This window comes from Odocoileus virginianus, chromosome 25 (genome assembly GCF_023699985.2).
Source record: "Odocoileus virginianus isolate 20LAN1187 ecotype Illinois chromosome 25, Ovbor_1.2, whole genome shotgun sequence".
Lineage (NCBI taxonomy): Eukaryota > Metazoa > Chordata > Mammalia > Artiodactyla > Cervidae > Odocoileus > Odocoileus virginianus.
Window position 1 is genome coordinate 12,175,218 of NC_069698.1, and position 18,579 is coordinate 12,193,796.

Here is an 18,579-nt window from a genome sequence, read left to right on the forward strand (position 1 = left end):
ATTTTCCTGCCTTTTGTATCCAAGTTATATTACCTGCTTTTATGTAGATTTCATACATAAGCAAGATCATGTGGTATTTTCTTTTCTGTGTCTGGTTTATGTCACTTAGCATCACATCTTCCAGTTTCACCTAACTGTTGCTAATAACAGAATTTCCTTCCTTTTTAAGGCTAAATAATATTCTATTATATATACAGAGATACACCACAACGTCTATTCATTCTTCCATCAGTCAGCTTGTGACCATGAAAGAGGGAAAAGGTAAGAGAATCCCTGAGATGGTAGCCCTGATGGTACTGAGCTTCTGAATCAATGCCAGCTCCCACCTAGATCCAAGATCTTGTTAGGTGAGAGAGATACATCTGCTTTTGTTGGAGCTGCTGTAAATGGATTTCTGTTACCTGCAACCAAAGACATTCCTAAATGAGAGAGTTCCCATGGGTGTGAAGATAAGAGGTGATACTTTTTGCAGAATACTAAGTAGCTGAGAGGAAGCTACCTTCTATGGCCTGGGAGGAGTGCTTGCCAAAAACCTCTCCTTTCTCAATGAGGGCATTCTCATCTACCACCTGTACTTCAGAACACTCTTCAGGCTGCAGCTGAGAGAGACAGAAGTCTTAGTAAGACCTTCTTCCTGAGAGATTCCAATCCAATTTGAGACATGTTCCCCCAACTTCTCCTGTAAAGACAATCTGTGAGCAAGGACCAAAACAGTCAGGATGTCATCTGATGGACCTTGTGTACTGAGGGACCTAGATAAGGAACTCAGTCTCCTCTGACTTAGATCACACCAGAGCCCTCCACAGTCCATATTTCAGGTTGAACCCTTGCCACATTTTTCCGAAGCAGGTCCTTAGAAACACTGACTGTGGTCAGATTCACAGATACGCAGCTTCCAAGACTAACAAACTAGTAGACAGTGTTTTCACTGCCCTCCCAACTCCCAAAGAGATATCTGCTTTTCCCAGTAATTCACTTTTCTCCCTCTCTGTCTTCCCTTTTCTTCCTCAGACATAGTTTGAGAGTCTCACAGCTGGCTTTGGGGAAGAAACTGCTTGTTCTCAAACATGCTGTTGGGAGACGCATTCCTGCTTCCTCCCTTCCTCTCGCAGACTCTTTGGCCTGCCTTGGCCCTTCCTCCAGGAGATGATGACACTGCAGCCTTGCTCCGCAAGTCCTGGTAACTTCCAGTGGCCCTGCTGGCAGCCGGGGCTGCTGGCACCTACATTCTTCTCCTAAGTAGCTTGGAAAATAAGAGCCTTTACTTTCTGTTTTAGAAGACTGGCTTTTAGTTTCTGGGCTGAAGGGAACATCCAGTGCTGTGCCCATGAACACACAGATCCCAAGGGAATGCTCTCACTCCTTCCTGCCCTGCCTACCTGTATCACCAACGTGTTGAGTGTGCAAAACCAGGCACATGGGGAGAGCTGATGTGAACTGGAGCCCCATTCATAGGCAGTTGAGGCAGGGCAAGTTGGGTTCCCATAAGGCATGAGTTGGCATGGAAGGGCTAGAAGAGAAGGTTTGGGGACCCAAGCTGTCTCTAATAATCCAATATGAGGTCAATCAAAGTTACCATGTTTAGTTTTGATGGGATTAGAGGCACATGAGGAGACCAGGGACCTTAAAGAAATCCTTTTAAAATTAATCTAGATGCTGTCAAAAATTAAAATGAGCATTGGGATAAAAAGCAAGTGACATCTGACATTCCGAAAAGACTAGGCATGTGTTAAAACATAGTCTTGTCTTTTGGTTTTGAAAGGTCCTGAAACTGCGTCTAATTAAGCTTTATGTCTGCTTCTGCTAAATTTTACTTTGTGAATCCTTCTGAGTTTTAGTCTCATCACTGATAACTTGCGGATAAATATATATATTCTTCTACAGGTTGTTTTGAAGCTCATGTGAGTTGATGGTTTTGGAGGAACTTTATAATCTCACAAGTACTTTCTGCTTTCTCTCTTCCCTCTCCCTCCTTCCTTCTCTCTTTATCTTTCTCCCTCTTTTTCTCCACCTCTTCTTCCCTTTCACTAGCATCAATAACTGGGAACTAGAACCAAATAAGATCATAAAACAAGAGGTAGAAAGGCAAAGCCCAGGGAGACACAAGTCAGTTCTTCCTTCCAAGCATTACATTAATGGGGTGGACAGGCAATGCATGCATGCATGCTTTCTTAGTTGCTCAGCTGTGTCTGACTCTGCAATCCTATGGGTCTACAGGCTCCTCTGCCCATGGGATTCTCCAGCCAAGAATACTAGAGTGGGCTGCCATTCTCGTCTCCAGGGGAATCTTCCCAACCCAGGGATTGAAGCTGGGTCTCCGGCATTGCAGGCGGATACTTTACTGCCTGAGCCACGGAGAAGCCTTAACCTGTGATACATTTTTTTGGTTACCTTTGCCTTTGCAGTCTTTTAGGGAGCCATCACTCTGTTTTCAGACTCCACAGGGTAGACACACTCCACGTATCTCTCTCCTGTCTCTTTTCTGGAAGGGAGACTGGAATCCAGATGTGAGAACAAAGACAACTAGACCTCAGAGAATGGGTGCATGCGTTCTCTGGGAAAGCGAAGGCTACATTCATAACTAGAGCATAATTTTAGGGCTTCAGAGAGGGCACATGGCTCTAATATTCATTGACACCCACTTCCGAATACACGCCCTCTGAGATCAGGCGTTGCCTAGAGGTGACGGGAGGTGGTCAGTGAAACCAGAGCAGGAGTGCCAGGTACCACTTGGAGTCCCCATGACTGGGTGGGACTGCCCTCCTCTCCTCCAACGCCACGCCGACCACAGGGTCTACTTCCTTAGACTGTGCAGCGGAGGGAAGCAGGGACTCTGCAAGGATGGACTGCACTGTCAGCACAGGAGGGACAGTTGTGCCGGAGAGTGTCCCAGGCTGCAGACGACTTTTTGGCTAAGCAAGAAGTCAACCTTTGTGGTACGGGGTGGAGTGGCGGAACAGCCGAACAGCCTGCCGAGGAGCAGAGGGCATGTGCGGAGAAGACGCCTGCTCTCCCCTTGGAGGCGCTCCTTCCACTCGGCCTGCTTCTAAGCAGCCAAACCACTGCAGAATGTCCCACTTCTCCCTTGTTTTTCTTCTATCCTGAACCCAGAGTAGCAGCTGCTGGAGCTGAAAGGGGGAAACGGCTGCTGCTCTTCCCTTTGGACTTAGCCTTGTCGCGAAGCGGTTTACACACCGGTGGTCTCTGCAGACGCCAGACATGTGTTCTCAGGTGCTTCCCCTGTCCTGCGCGCACCGCACCCTGTCTCCATCCCAAGGCCGAGACAGGAGCCACGGGCCCCCCACAGAGCCGGGAAGTCCCGTAAAGCTTCGGGAGGCCTAGGTTCAGCCTGGAAACTGGCAGATCTGATGCGTGCCACCCACACGCCCAGCTGTTGCCGAAGCGATGTAGCCGCAAGCAAAGGGAATCTGCAGAGCTGTTTCCTGGAAAAGATGATGAATGTGGTTTTCTTTCTTTTTTTTTTTTTCCCCTCTCAGAGTATGAAAATTGTATATCTCAAGTGACTTAGGAAGGGATAGTATGCCTGAAAGGTAGTTTAAATTATTCCTGTGATTTTCTTACCATTATGTCTTCATTCTGTCTTTTTATCAATTACTCGCCACCCCTGAGGCTTTTAGAATGTGAATCACTGTCTCAAATGTGGATGCTATTTAGATTTTTATATAATCAGATCTAATCATATTTTGATGTAATCTATAGAATTCTTTTAGAAACCCATTGACATATTTTAAAAAATACATAAAATGTAGTAAATGTGTAGACTGATTAAAAGATGTTAGCATTTTTAAACTGCCCAAGTCTAAAAATGGAGATTTAAAATATATTACCAAAACATAGACCTTTCTAGGAAAATCTTGGCCCTTAATTACTTTTTTTCTGTCTTTACCTGTACAAAAGGGTAATGATAAGAAAAAGAGTTAGAGTATGCCAACATACCTAAGCCGTTGGCTGTTAAAATGTATTGATGATCATTAAATTAGCTAAACATATAGACCAACTTGGAGCCGTGGTAGGAGAAGGGGATGACACAGGATGAGATGGTTGGATGGCATCACCGATTCAATGGACATGAGTTTGAGTAAATTCTGGGAGTTGGTGATGGACAGGGAGGCCTGGAATGCTGCCAGGGGGTCACAAAGAGTCGGACACGATTGAGCAACTGAACTGAACTGAACTGAATAGACCAAACTAACTGAAATCATGTTTCATTTTTTATTCATATTTATACAAGAGATAAGAAAATTTTGTCAGGTTTGTTTTGTTTGAACTTACTCCATTTAATAGGTTTTAAAGATTTATTTTTTTTCCTATTACTAACTAAATTGCATTTTTTTCCTTCTCGAACAAATTCTTAGCTCTGCATTTCTGATCTGGAGAAAAAAGTTAAGTGGAAATCAAAGGATACAGATCATTCTGAACTTAAGTGTAACAAATTACAATTTATATGAGGTGTGATAACCCAATGTTGATGGTGGTGATGACCACACCTACTCTGTACATACACACTGGATTAATTCTTGTTTATGTAGAAAGTGAAAGTGAAGTTGCTCAGTCGTGTCCGAGTCTTTGGGATCCCATGGACTGTAGTCTACCAGGCTTCTCTGTCCATGGGATTTTCCAGGCAAGAGTACTGGAGTGGGTTGCCATTTCCTTCTCTGGGGGATCTTCCTGTCCCAGGGATCGAACCCAGGTCTCCTGCATTGCAGGCAGACGCTTTACCCTCTGAGCCATCAGGGTAAATTCACACCTCTGTGTACAGTTCTCCTTTACTCAAATTTCATCTTCAGAAATTCAACCCTAATTGTTTAGGGTAAATTTCAGTTGAAAAATCAACACAGAAATTAAGTTAAAACAGATTTTGGCCAAACTCTACCATTAGCTCTGCTCAAAGAGTCTTCGTGCTTTGATAGGAAACCTTGCCAGCACTTGCATGGACAAGATTTGGCTTGGATCTGAGTGGTCGTCATGTACAGAACTGGAAATTGCTTAGTCTATGAATGAATTCTCAAATTATTCACCACAGGCATCTTTCACCTGGGAATGCCACTTGAGACTAAGAAAGCTCAAAGGTACCCTGAAATCTGTGAAATGAAGCACCCACTCCCTTAGGCTGGAGGAGTGTAGAAGTGCAATAATAGAGTATGTTTCTCCCTCTGTTTACCCTGGAAGAGTTTGCCAAGATTAGTGCTTGTCTAAAGTCTCTAAGTACTACATTTCAGACTCTTTTTGTTGACCATGATAGGGAGACAGTGGAAACAGTGTCAGACTTTGTTTTTTTGGGCTCCAAAATCACTGCAGATAGTGAATGCAGCCATGAAATTAAAAGATGCTTACTCCTTGGAAGGAAAGTTATGACCAACCAAGACAGCATATTAAAAAGCAGAGACATTACTTTGCCAACAAAGGCCCATCTGGTCAAGGCTATGGTTTTTCCAGTGGTCATGTATGGATGTGAGAGTTGGACTGTGAAGAAAGCTGAGCACCGAAAAATTGATGCTTTTGAACTGTGGTGTTGGAGAAGACTCTTGAGAGTCCCTTGGACTGCGAGGAGATCCAACCAGTCCATCCTAAAGGAGATCAGTCCTGGGTGTTCATTGGAAGGACTGATACTGAAACTGAAACTCCAATACCTTGGCCACCTCATGCGAAGAGTTGACTCATTGGAAAAGACCCTGATGCTGGGAGGGATTGGGGGAAGGAGGAGAAGGGGACAACAGAGAATGAGATGGCTGGATGGCATCACCAACTCGATGGGCATGAGTTTGAGTAAACTCCGGGAGTTGGTGATGGACAGGGAGGCCTGGTGTGCTGCGGTTCATGGGGTCGCAAAGAGTCAGACACAACTGAGCAACTGAACTGAACTGAAAGTCTCTAAAGGAAGAATTATCTAGCTTGTCTCAATAGGGAGACTTGGTCTTGAAACTGTGATCTCTGGAGGAAGCTGAGATGGGTGAGGGGAAGAGGAAGATTAAGTTTCTCATAAATGCAGTCATTCCTATCCCTCCTCATAGGTATCCTTATGCATATAACTATCCTTGGAATTATTTCTTCCACTAGTTTGTTTTTCAGTGTCAGACTGCAATACTTGTTGAAAAGCTTATTAGCAATAAGCTAACAAGGAGCCTTTGAATGTTTAATAGTCTTAATTAAGAACAGTCCACACCCACATTTCATAGCTTCAAAAAGGCTCCATTAACATGTTACATTCAGCATTACCACTGAATCAGGAAAACATATGATAGTAAGTATACCAGTTAAGATAAGCTAAGTTATCTAAGTTATGCTTGGTCAGAACTCTTAACATTTTAGAAGTTTTAAACATTTGCTCACATTACATGTCCACTGTAGCAACAGGTTTGTTTTTGTGTGGGAGTAGGGTGACTCAATGGACATGAATTTGGGTAAACTCCAGGAGTTGGTGATAGACAGGGAAGCCTGGTGTGCTGTGGTTCATGGGGTCACAAAGAGTTGTACACAGTTGAGCGACTGAACTGAACTGAACTGAGGGCAAGGAAAGATCTGTTTCTTGTCTTAAATGGGTAGGGGAGGCTTCATGTCAACACTATCAGATTGTCTATTCAAAAAAAGCCAAAAAAAAAAAAAAAAACACCTCTAAAATCAAGGTGGGGCACAGGTCATACTCTGATTTATAAAGCTCCTACTTGGAACTAACACATCACTTCTGCTCACATTTCACTGGTGAAGTTTTCTGCCATGGCCATACCTAGTTTCAAGTGTAGGGTTTAACCCTACAAAAATTTCCCAAAAGGGAAACTAAAAATATTTGATTAATACTGTTCAGTTCAGTTGCTCAGTCATGTCTGACTCTTTGCAACCCCATGGACTGCAGCACGTCAGGCTTCCCCATCCATCACCAACTTCCAAGTCTTGCTCAAATTCATGTCCCTCAAGTTGGTGATGCCATCCAACCATCTCATCCTCTGTCATCCCCTTCTTCTCCTGCCTTCAATCCTTCCCAGCATCAGGGCCTTTTCCAACGAGTCAGTTCTTCGCATTAGGTGATCAAAGTATTGGAGCTTCAGCTTCAGCATCAGTGCTTCCAATGAATATTCAGGATTGATTTCTTTTAGGATTGACTGGTTTGATCTCCTTGCATTGCAAGGGACCCTGAAGAGTCTTCTTCAACACCACAGTTCAGAAGCATCTATTCTCTGGTGCTCAGCATTCTTTAAGGTCCAATTCTCACATCCATACATGACTACTGGAAAAACAATAGCTTGACTATATGGATCTTTGTTTGCAAAGAATGTATCTGCTTTTTAATATGCTGTCTAGGTTTGTCATAGCTTTTCTTCCAAGGAGAAAGCATCTTTTAATTTCATGGCTGCAGTCACCATCTGCAGTGATTTTTGGAGCCCAGAAAATAAACTCTGTGACTGTTTCCATTGTTTCCCCCTCTATTTGCCGTGAAGGGATGGGACCAGATGCCACGATCTTAGTTGTTTTTTTTCCCCCAATTATTTTTATTAGTTGGAGGCTAATTACTTTACAATATTGTAGTTTTTTTAATGATGCATTTTAAGCCAGCTTTTTCACTCTTCTCTTTCACTTTCATCAAGAAGCTCTTTAGTTCTTTGCTTTCTGCCATAAGGGTGGTGTCATCTACATATCTGAGATTATTGATATATCTCCTGGCAATCTTGATTCCAGCTTGTGCTTCATGCAGTCTGGCATTTCTCATGATAAACTCTGCATATAAGTTAAATAAGCAGGGTGACAATATACAGCCTTGACATACTCCTTTCCCAAATTGGAACCAGTCCATTGTTTCATGTCAGGTTCTAACTGTGGTTCCTTGACCTGCATACAGATTTCTCAGGAGGCAGGTAAGGTGGTCTGGTAGTCCTATATCTTGAAGAATTTCCCACAGCTTGTTGTGATCCACGCAGTCAGACTTTAGCTTAGCCAATGAAGCAGAAGTAGATGTTTTTCTGGAATTCTCTTGTTTTTTGTATAACCCAGTGGATGTCAGCAATTTGATCTCGAGTTCCGAGGCCTTTTCTAAATCCAACTTGAACATCTGAAGGTTTTGCTTCATGTACTGTTGAGGCCTATTTGGAGAATTTTGAGTGTTACTTTGCTAGTGTGTGAGATAATTGCTACTGTGGGGTAGTTTGAACATTCTTTGGCATTGCCTTTCTTTGGGAATAGAATGAAATGAAAACTGACCTTTTCCAGTCCTGTGGCCACTGCTGAGTTTTCCGAATTTGCTGGCATATGGAGTGCAGCATTTTCACAGCATTGTCTTTTAGGATTTGAAGTAGCTCAGCTGGAAGTATATCACCTCCACTAGCGTTGGCCATAGTGATGCTTCCTACAGCCCACTTGACTTCGGACCCTAGGATGTCTGGCTTTAGGTGAGTGATCACACCTTTGTTGTTATCTGGGTCATTAAGATCTTTTTTATACAGTTCTTCTGTGTATTCTTGCCAGTTTTCTTAATATCTTCTGCCTCTGTTAGGTCCATACTTTTCCTGTCCTTTATTGTGCCCATCTTTGCATGAAATATTCCCTTGATATCTCTAATTTTCTTGAAGGGATCTTGTCTTTCTCATTTTATTGTTTTCCTCTATTTCTTTGCATTGATCACTTAGGAAGGCTTTCTTATCTCTTCTTGCTCTTCTTTGGAACTCTGCATTCAAATGGGAATATCTTTCCTTTTCTCCTTTGCCTTTTGTTTCTCTTCTTTTCACAGCTATTTGTAAGGCCTGCCCAGACAGCTGTTTTGCCTTTTGCATTTCTTTTTCTTGGGGTTGGTTTTGATCCCTGTCTCCTGTACAATGTCGTGAACCTCCTTCCATACTTCTTCAGGCACTCTATCAGATCTAATCCCTTGAATCTTTTGTCACTTCCACTGTACAATCATAAGGGATTTGATTTAAGTCAAACCTGAATGGTCTAATAGTTTTCCCTACTTTCTTCAGTTTAAGTCTGAATTTTGCAGTAAGGAGCTCATGATCTGAGCCACAGTCAGCTCCTAGTCTTGTTTTTGCTGACTCTATAGAGCTTCTCCGTCTTCAGCCTCAAAGAATATAATCAAACTGATTTCGGTATTGGACATCTGGTGATGTCCATGATGAACTCAAGAGTCATCTCTTGAGTTATTGGAAGAGGGTGTTTACTATGACCAGTGTATTCTTTTGGCAAAACTCTGTTAGTCTTTGCCCTGCTTCATTTTTACTCCACAGCCCAACTTGCCTGTTACTCCAGGTATCTGTTGACTTCCTACTTTTGCATCCCAGTACCCTATGATGAAAAGAACATCTTTTTTGGTGTTAGTTTTAGAAGGTCTTGTACATTCTCATAGAACTGTTCAACTTCAGCTTTGTCAGCATTAGGGGTTGGGGCATAGACTTGGATTACTGTGATATTGAATGGTTTGTCTTGGAAACGAACAGAGATCATTCTGTCATTTTTAAGATTGCATCCAAATACTGCATTTCAGATGCTTTTTTGTTGACTATGAGGGCTACTCCATTTCTTCTATGGGATTCTTCCCCAGTGTAGCAGATATAATGGTCATCGGAATTAAATTCCCCCTTCCTGGTCCATTATAGTTCACTGACTCCTAAAATGCCGATGTCCAGTCTTGCCATCTCCTATTTGACTGCTTCCAATTTACCTTGATTCATGGACCTAATATCCAGGTTCCTATGCAATATTGTTCTTTACAGCATCAGACTTCACTGCGTTACCAGTCATGTCTGCAACTGGGCGCTGCTTTTCTTTGGCTCTGTCTCCTTGTTCTTTCTGGAGTTATCTCTTCACTCTTCTCCAGTAGCATACTGGGCACTTACCAACCTGGGGAGTTCATCTTTCAGTGTCCTATTGTTTTGCCTTTTCATACTGTTCATGGGGTTCTCAAGGCAAGAATACCAAAATGGTTTGCCATTTCATTCCCTTCTCCAGTGGACCATGTTTTGTCAGACCTCTCCACCATGACCATTCCATTTTGGGTGGCCCTACACAGCATGGCTCATAGTTTCATTGAGTTAGACAAGGCTGTGATCCATGTGATCAGTTTGGTTAGTTTTCTGTGATTGCGATGTCATTCTGTCTGTCCTCTGATGGATTAAAGTCTTGTGAAAGCTAGTGACTACCAAACTAAGCTTTAATTCATGCTAATCCACCTAAATCCAGCAAATGCTGAATTGCATTTAATGAGTTAATTCAAGTCCTTGTGTTTCACAGAGATGTCTAGAGTTCAACCTGAACTTCAGGTATCCTGGCTTCTTCATAGGCAGAAAATAAGCTTAGATGTAGCAGCCAAGTGTAAAGGGCCAGATGATCAGTCAGCACTCAGAGTATCACTCTTTCGGGGGTAGGCATATTGAGAGGGGGCCAGGGAAGAAGCATGTACAAGAAGATGTGTGCTGTGCTGTGCTTAGTCGCCAGTCATGCCTGACTCTTTGAGACCCCGTGTATTGTAGCCTGCCAGGCTCTTCAGTCCATTGGGATTTTCCAGGCGAGAATACTGGAGTGGGTTTCCATGCCCTCCTGCAAAGTATCTTCCTGACACAGAGGTTGAACTCAGGTCTCCTGCATTGTAGGTAGAGTCTTCACCATCTGAGCCACCAGGGAAGCCCATGAATACTGGAACAGGTAGCCCATCCCTTCTCCAGGGGATCTTTCCTACCAAGGAATCGAACTGGGGTTTCCTGGATTGCAGGTGGCTTCTTTAGCAGTTGAGCTACCGGGAAAGCCTGTACAAGAAGATAACTGTGGTTTAAAAAAAAATAACACAAAGTCAAACCAGTTTTGAGCCCTAACTTGGCAATTTACAGGCTAAGTAATTATGTGTCCACTGTTTATCCTCTAGGAGTCTGAGTTTTCCTGCCCTGAAAGATAAGGAATCAAATGGATATTGCAGATAAAGTACTTTGTGACTCATAAGTACTATATAACTGTCATAGAAAGATTAAGTTATTTTATCCCTGGGCATATCTGAAGTATATCAAGATTTTAATGAGTCCTTGACTCTGTCTCAGAAAATAGAAGTTGTATTTGGCATGGCATCAACCCATATCATTTTAATATGTCAGCAACTCTATTCTAAATCTACAATATTTAGTAGTAATAAAGATAAACAATTTATAATGCTTTACAAAATTATTTCTCACCAGGCATCCAAAATCCATACAAGCTGCCACCATTGTACAGAGAAAAAGAATCTAAGAAATGAGATGAGGAACAAAAGCAACACAGAGGGTAAAGAAATCCTGATCAGAAAATGAACAGAATAGAAAATGAAGCCTCATTGGAGGAAGGCAAAATAAAATTAGGGAGACCAAAATGTCATTGGTTATATATAAGCCTGCACATTATGTACAAATTCCCTTCTTTATTATATCACTGTATTTTGAATATTTAAGGACCCTTAATCTTTTAAAATAGTATTATGGGCTTACTAAAGTAAAGTAATTAGCCTCCAACTAATAAAAATAAATGAAAAAAAAAAGAAAATTCTGGATATTTTGGGGGTCATATTAAAAAAGCATAAAGTCTTTCTTTGCTTCCTTCCTTCTTGCCCTCTGTGTCTCTTTGGTCCCTCTACATTTATTAACTGCTGTTTTATGTTTCAGATAAAGTACTGGTGTTAAAGTTTCCCTTGTAGCTCAGTTGGTAAAGAATCCACCTGCAATGCAGGAGACCCAGGTTTGATTCCTTGGTTGGGAAGATTTCCCTGGAGAAGGAAATGGCAACCCACTCCAGTATTCTTGCCTGGGAAATCTCATGGACAGAGGAGCCAGGTGAGTTATAGTCCATGGGGTTGCAAGAACTGGACACAACTGAGTGACTAAACCACCACCACTGGTGTTGAGGAAGTCAGTGTTCTTAGAATATTCTCCTTCCCTAGAAGGATGCAAAAGCTAAAGAGAGTAATCAAATGGAGGCTATAAGACATGTATGAATAGAATGCTGTAAGAACAAGAAGACAGAAAGTGTCCAACTGTGGTCAGGAGTTTAGAAAAGAATTCATGCTGAGGATGACATTTCTCACCATAAGAAGGAAAGGCAGGAAAAGAAATTCTGGGTAGAAGAAACAATTAGTACTAAGTGAGAATTAGCATTACACCTTTAATATCAAGTGATTTAAAGTAGCTGAAATGCAGGATGTTTGGGGAGAGGTCAAATTACAAAAATGGAGAGGAACTTGACCTTGGTGGTCTTTATAGGCCGTTGCCAAGAGTTTGTGGTCCATCCTAAGTGGACTTAAGTAGGGTGATTGAAAGGAAAAAAAAGGCTAACATTTTTACTTATGGAATATCCACATTACCTACACTTAGAAAAAATGTTGTTTACTCTCAGTTTATGAATTTGTGAATTACCATGTTAAACCTTTTATTGGTTACCATTTATTGGTAGCGCCCTACTTCAACTCAAGCAGTGAATCTCCTTTCCTGATCTTAAAGTCATTTCATGAAAATACCAGCTCCCATCAGGGAATCTTTTCCACATACCCAATATTTTAACTCCAAAGCATTTGAGTCCAATTCATTTGTTGGAGTTGTGCTTGACTTCCATGTAATCATGACAAACACACGGACAGAGGGAATGTCCTTGAGATTTTTCCATTGTGTAACCCAGTGCTGAAAGCTTTCAAAATGAACAGAGTTGGCATGCAATTTCTTTTCCGTTCTTATGCCATCTCAGTATTGCTAACAATCTTAACAAGATAATTTTTGATAGTCAAAAGAGCCAAAAGCTCTATGGTCTAAAGTTTTAAGTGAGTTCAGTTTGTCTCATGTTATGATGATAAATACCTTTGGAAAAAAGCAAGCATAAGCTAATAACCATGATTCAGAATGCATTAGCAACCTGGAAACATTTCAGTCATTATAGTTATATGCTTAAAAAAAAAAATCCAAACACCTCAGTTAATACATGTTCTCTCTTTTTTTTTTTTTGATGTAGGCTTTATAGGCTAGAATATGTTTATGATATATTTCAATTTAACATAAGCTATAGTAATAAGCATTTTGTTTGAGGATGAAACCATAATCTTAATATGTACTCCATGTTTCACTCAAGATGGATAAGACCAATAAAACAGGTGACCAAGTGAAGTCACGCAGTCGTGTCTGACTCTTTGCGACCCCATGGACTGTAGCCTACCAGGCTCTTCCATCCATGGGATTTTCCAGGCAAGAGTACTGGAGTGGGTTGCCATTTCCTTCACCAGAGGATCTTCCCAAGCCAGGGATCGAACCTGGGTCTCCTGCATTGTAGGCGGACACTTTACCATCTGAGCCACAAGGGAAGTCAATAAAATAGATAGTACCTTCTAAATGAAATAGCAAGTGATTGTCCTTGAATTCTGATGTCTCTGGGACACTACATGAGGTTCTTTCTATAGAAGCGTAAATAAAAGCAAGGCTTGAAAAATGGTCATTAGAAAGAAAACAGTTGAGAGTGAAGTTTTAGTTGGGTGTAGGCAGGAAACAGATAATAATGCTGAAGAATGAAGAAAAAGAAAGGATTTTAACATAATTTATTCTTATCTCTATAAGCTCTTTGTTCACTGTAACTTAACCTGTTCCTGTTGAACCTTGGTTTCTTCTGGCCACACCTGAAATGAAGAATGGTTAATACTCAGCATTTGGAATTCTAAGGTCTTAGAACCTGGTTTACCAAGTAGAAGTGGAAAAATAACTTGGTTAATCAGTTCACTCATTACCCAACCCACCTCACTACCTGCCCCCACCTGCCTCCAGCTCTGCCACCTTGCCGTGGGGAAAGAAGATTAAAAGCTGAGCTGAATCCCCCACCCACCCCACCCTTAGGGACATTTGCTGGATCCTGGGATTTTTCCTTTTGGGGAATTTAACTGATTTGTGACGTGGTTGCAGATTGGGTTTAATTTAGGCATGAACCCACTTCTAAGCGAAAAATAAACCAGCAAATTGTTGTTGTTGTTTTGGCCATTGTAGGAGGCTAGAGAGGCAAGTTGGAAACTAGGGGCTTCTTCAAATGCTTGGCTAATTTACTCCATATGACACAGGCTAATTCTGGAGATCTGTAGCAGCATTGGAGATAATGAAGGAAATCCAAAATCTTCAAAAAGGCAAAGTGAAATCTAAGCCACTCCAAGGAGAGTGGGCCTGCCTTAATCACTTCACTAAGTTTCTCAATCAAGACATTTGCTAGATTATTAAGCTGTCTAGAGTGGAGGTGGAAGAGCGAGGCTGGAAACTTATGAATGGCAAAGCTGGAAATCCTAAAGTATTTCATGATCAAAGATAAAGAGAACAGTTTGGCTCTCTATCAGAAAGCTTCAGATGGCCATTCCCAAGGCAGTGGGTTCGAACAGATGTAAACTGATTCTTATTCTGCAATCCAGCTCTGACTCATGTCAATTACTGATTAGATAAAATGCTCAGCCTCTTACCTGAGCTGCGTAACAGAGAAAAGGGGAGACCCTTTCTGATTAAAGATAGTGTTATTCAGATTCTCTTCATTTCTTTTTTACTCAGTGTCTGACATACAATAAAATATTGCTGCACATGAAAATAGATATGAAAATATGACTGATGATCAAGAAGAAAAAGATGGAATCTAGTGGGAGATAAATAGATAATCTAGCTATCAGAGTTATCATGAAGGTCTTTGAAATAACTATGATTGATGTATTAAATAAATTAGAGAAGATGGGAAGAATAGATGAAAGTATGAAGATTTTCTTCAACATATAATACTCTGTATAAAAAAATAACATATAAATAATCTAAAATAGAAAAATTTAAAGTTAAGAACTCAATGGGTGTTCCTAAGAGTAGATTGCAGCCTCCCTGGTGCCTCAGAGGTTAAAGCCTCTGCCTGCAATGTGGGAGACCAGGGTTTGATCCCTGGGTCGGAAAGATCCCCTGGAGAAGGGAATGGGAACCCACTCCAGTACTCTTGCCTGGAGAATCCCATGGACAGAGGAGCCTGGTGGGCTACAGTCCATGGGGTCACAGAGAGTTGGACACGACTGAGCGACTTCACTTCAAGAGTAGATTAGGGAGATAAATAGTTCAGTTCAGTTCAGTTCAGTTCAGGCGCTCAGTTGTGTCTGACACTTTACGACCCCATGAATTGCAGCACGCCAGGCCTCCCTGTCCATCACCAACTCCCGGAGTTTACTCAAACTCATGCCCATCAAGTTGGTGATGCCATCCAGCCATCTCATCCTCTGTCGTCCCCTTCTCCTCCTGCCCCCAATCCCTCCCAGCATCAGGGTCTTTTCCAATGAGTCAACTGTTCGCATGAGGTGGCCAAAGTATTGGAGTTTCAGCTTCAGCATCAGTCCTTCCAATGAACACCCAGGACTTATCTCCTTCAGGATGGACTGGTTGGATCTCCTTGCAATCCAAGGGACTCTCAAGAGTCTTCTCCAACACCACAGTTCAAAAGCATCAATTCTTGATCTCTCAGCTTTCTTTCTAGTCCAACTCTCACATCCGTACATGACGCCTGGAAAAACCATAGCCTTGACCAGACAGACATTTGTTGGCAAAGTAATGTCTCTGCTTTTTAACATGCTGTCTAAGTTGGTTATCACTTTCCTTCCAAGAGTAAGCATCTTTTAATTTCATGGCTGCAGTCACCATCCACAGTGATGGTGGAGCCCTAAAAAGTAAAGTCTGACACTGTTTCCACTGTCTACCCATCTATTTCCCATGAGGTGATGGGACCAGATGCCATGATCTTAGTTTTCTGAATGTTAAGCTTTAAGCCAACTTTTTCACTCTCCTCTTTCACTTTCATCAAGAGGCTTTTTAGTTCCTCTTCACTCTCTGCCATAAGGGTGGTGTCATCTGCATATCTGAGGTTATTGCTATTTCTTCTGGCAGTCTTGATTCCAGCTTGTGCTTCATCCAGCGTTTCTCATGATGTACTCTGCATAGAAGTTAAATAAACAGGGTGATAACATACAGCCTTGATGTACTCCTCTTCCTATTTGGACCCAGTCTGTTGTTCCATGCCCAGTTCTAACTGTTGCTTCCTGACCTGCATACAAGTCAGGTGGTCTGGTATTCCCATCTCTTTCAGAATTTTCCACAGTTTATTGTGATCCACACAGTCGAAGGCTTTGGCATAGTCAATAAAGCAGAAATAGATGTTTTTCTGGAACTCTCTTGCTTTTTCAATGATCCAGTGGATGTTGGCAATTTGATCTCTGGTTCTTCTGCCTTTTCTAAGTCCAGTTTGAACATCTGGAAGTTCTCAGTTCATGTATTGCTGAAGCCTGGCTTGTAGAATTTTGAGCATTACTTCACTAGTGTGTGAGATGAGTGCAATTGTGCAGTAGTTTGAACATTCTTTGGCATTGCCTTTCTTTGGAATTCAATGAAAACTGACCTTTTCCAGTCCTGTGACCACTGCTGAGTTTTCCAAATTTGCTGGCATATGGAGTGCAGCACTTTCACAGCATCATCTTTCAGGATTTGAAATAGCTCAACTGGAATTTCATCACCTCCTCTAGCTTGGCTCATGGTGATGCTTCCTATGGCCTACTTGAGTTCACATTCCAGTATCTGTGGCTCTAGGTGAGTGATCACACCTTTGTGATTACCTGGGTCATGAAGATCTTGTTTGTACAGTTCTTCTGTGTGTTCTTACCACCTCTTCTTAACATCTGCTTCTGTTAGGTCCACACCATTTCTGTCCTTTATCGAACCCATCTGGCCTGAAATGTTCCCTTGATATCTCTAAGTTTCTTGAAGAGATCTCTAGTCTTTCCCATTCTATTGTTTTCCTCTATTTCTTTGCAATGATCACTGAGGAAGTCTTTCTTATCTCCTTGCTATTCTTTGGAACTCTGCATTCAAATGGGAATATCTTTCCTTTTCTCCTTTGCTTTTCACTTCTCTTCTTTCACAGCTTTTTGTAAGGCCTCCTCAGACAGCCATCTTGCTTTTTTGCATTTCTTTTTCTTGGGGATAGTCTTGATCCCTGTCTCCTGTACAGTGTCATGAACCTCCATCCATAGATCTTCAGACACTTTGTCTATGAGATCTAGCCCCTTAAATCGATTTCTCACTTCTACTGTATAATCATAAGGGATTTGATTTAGGTCATACCTGAATGGTCTAATGGTTTTCCCTACTTTCTTCCATTTAAGTCTGAATTTGGCAATAAGGAGTTCATGATCTGAGCCACAGTCAGCTCCTGGTCTTGTTTTTGCTGACTGTATGGAGTTTCTCCATCTTTGGCTGCAAAGAGTATAATCAATCTGATTTCTGTATTGGCCATCTGGTGATGTCCATGTGTAGAGTCTTCTCTTGTGTTGTTGGCAGAGGGTGTTTGCCATGACCAGTGCATTCTCTTGGCAAAACTCTGTTAGCCTTTGCCCTGCTTCATTCCGTACCCCAAGGCCAAATTTACCTGTTACTCCAGGTGTTTCTTGACCTCCTACATTTGCATTCCAGTCCCCTATAATGAAGATGACATCTTTTTTGGGTGTTGTGTTAGTTCTAAAAGGTCTTGCAGGTCTTCACAGAACCAGTCAACTTCAGCTTCTTCAGCATTACTGGTTGGGGCATAGACTTGGATTACCATGATATCGAATGGTTTGCCTTGGAAACAAACAGAGATTATTCTGTCGTTTCAGAGATTGCATCCAAGTACTGCATTTCGGACTCCTTTGTTAACTATGATGACTACTCCATTTCTTCTAAGGGATTCCTGCCCACAGTAGTAGATATAATGGTCATCTGAGTTAAATTCACCCATTCCAGTCCATTTTAGTTCGCTGATTCCTGGAAAGTCCATGTTCACTCTTGCCATCTCCTGTTTGACCACTTCCAGTTTGCCTTGATTCATGGACCTAACATTCCAGGTTCCTATGTGATGTTGCTCTTTACAGCATCAGACCTTGCTTCCATCACCAGTCACATCCACAACGGGGTGTTGTTTTTGCTTTGGCTCCGTCCCTTTATTCTTTCTGGAATTACTTCTCCACTGATCTCCAGTAGTATATTAGGCACCTACTGACCTGGGAGTTCATCTTTCAGTGTCCTATCTTTTTGCCTTTTCATACTGTTCATGGGGTTCTCAAGGCAAGAATACTGTAATGGTTTGCCAGTCCCTTTTCCAAGGGATCACATTTTGTGAGAACTCTCCACTATGACCTGTCTGTCTTGAGTGGCCCTACATGGCCTGGCTTAGTTTCATTGAGTTAGACAAGGCTGTGGTCCATGTGATCAGATTGGCTAGTTTCCTGTGATTGTGATTTAGGATAGGTGCTAAGAGAGGGCATCAGAGGGTAGAGAGACTGAAACCACAATCACAAAAAACCATAGCTTTGACCTTTGTCAAATTGTCCTACATGGAGCTTTGTCAGCAAAGGCATGTCTCTACTTTTTGATATACTATTTAGGTTTGTCATAGCTTTCCTTCCAACGAGCAAACATCTTTTAATTTCATGGCTGTGGTCATTGTCTGCAGTGATTTTAGAGTCCAAGCAAATAAAACCCACCGTTTCCATTGTTGCCCTATTTGCCATGAAGAGGTGGAACTGGATGCTATGATCTTAGTTACTTGAATGTTGAATTT

At 41.8% G+C, this 18,579-nt stretch overlaps 1 non-coding gene across 1 annotated transcript; it reads right to left on the bottom strand.

Moving 5' to 3' along the window:
- Positions 1-13,231: 13,231 nt before the first annotated feature.
- TRNAC-ACA (transfer RNA cysteine (anticodon ACA)) lies at positions 13,232-13,303 on the bottom strand. Its single transcript has one exon. It is a non-coding gene; the product is annotated as a tRNA-Cys (tRNA).
- Positions 13,304-18,579: the final 5,276 nt, after the last annotated feature.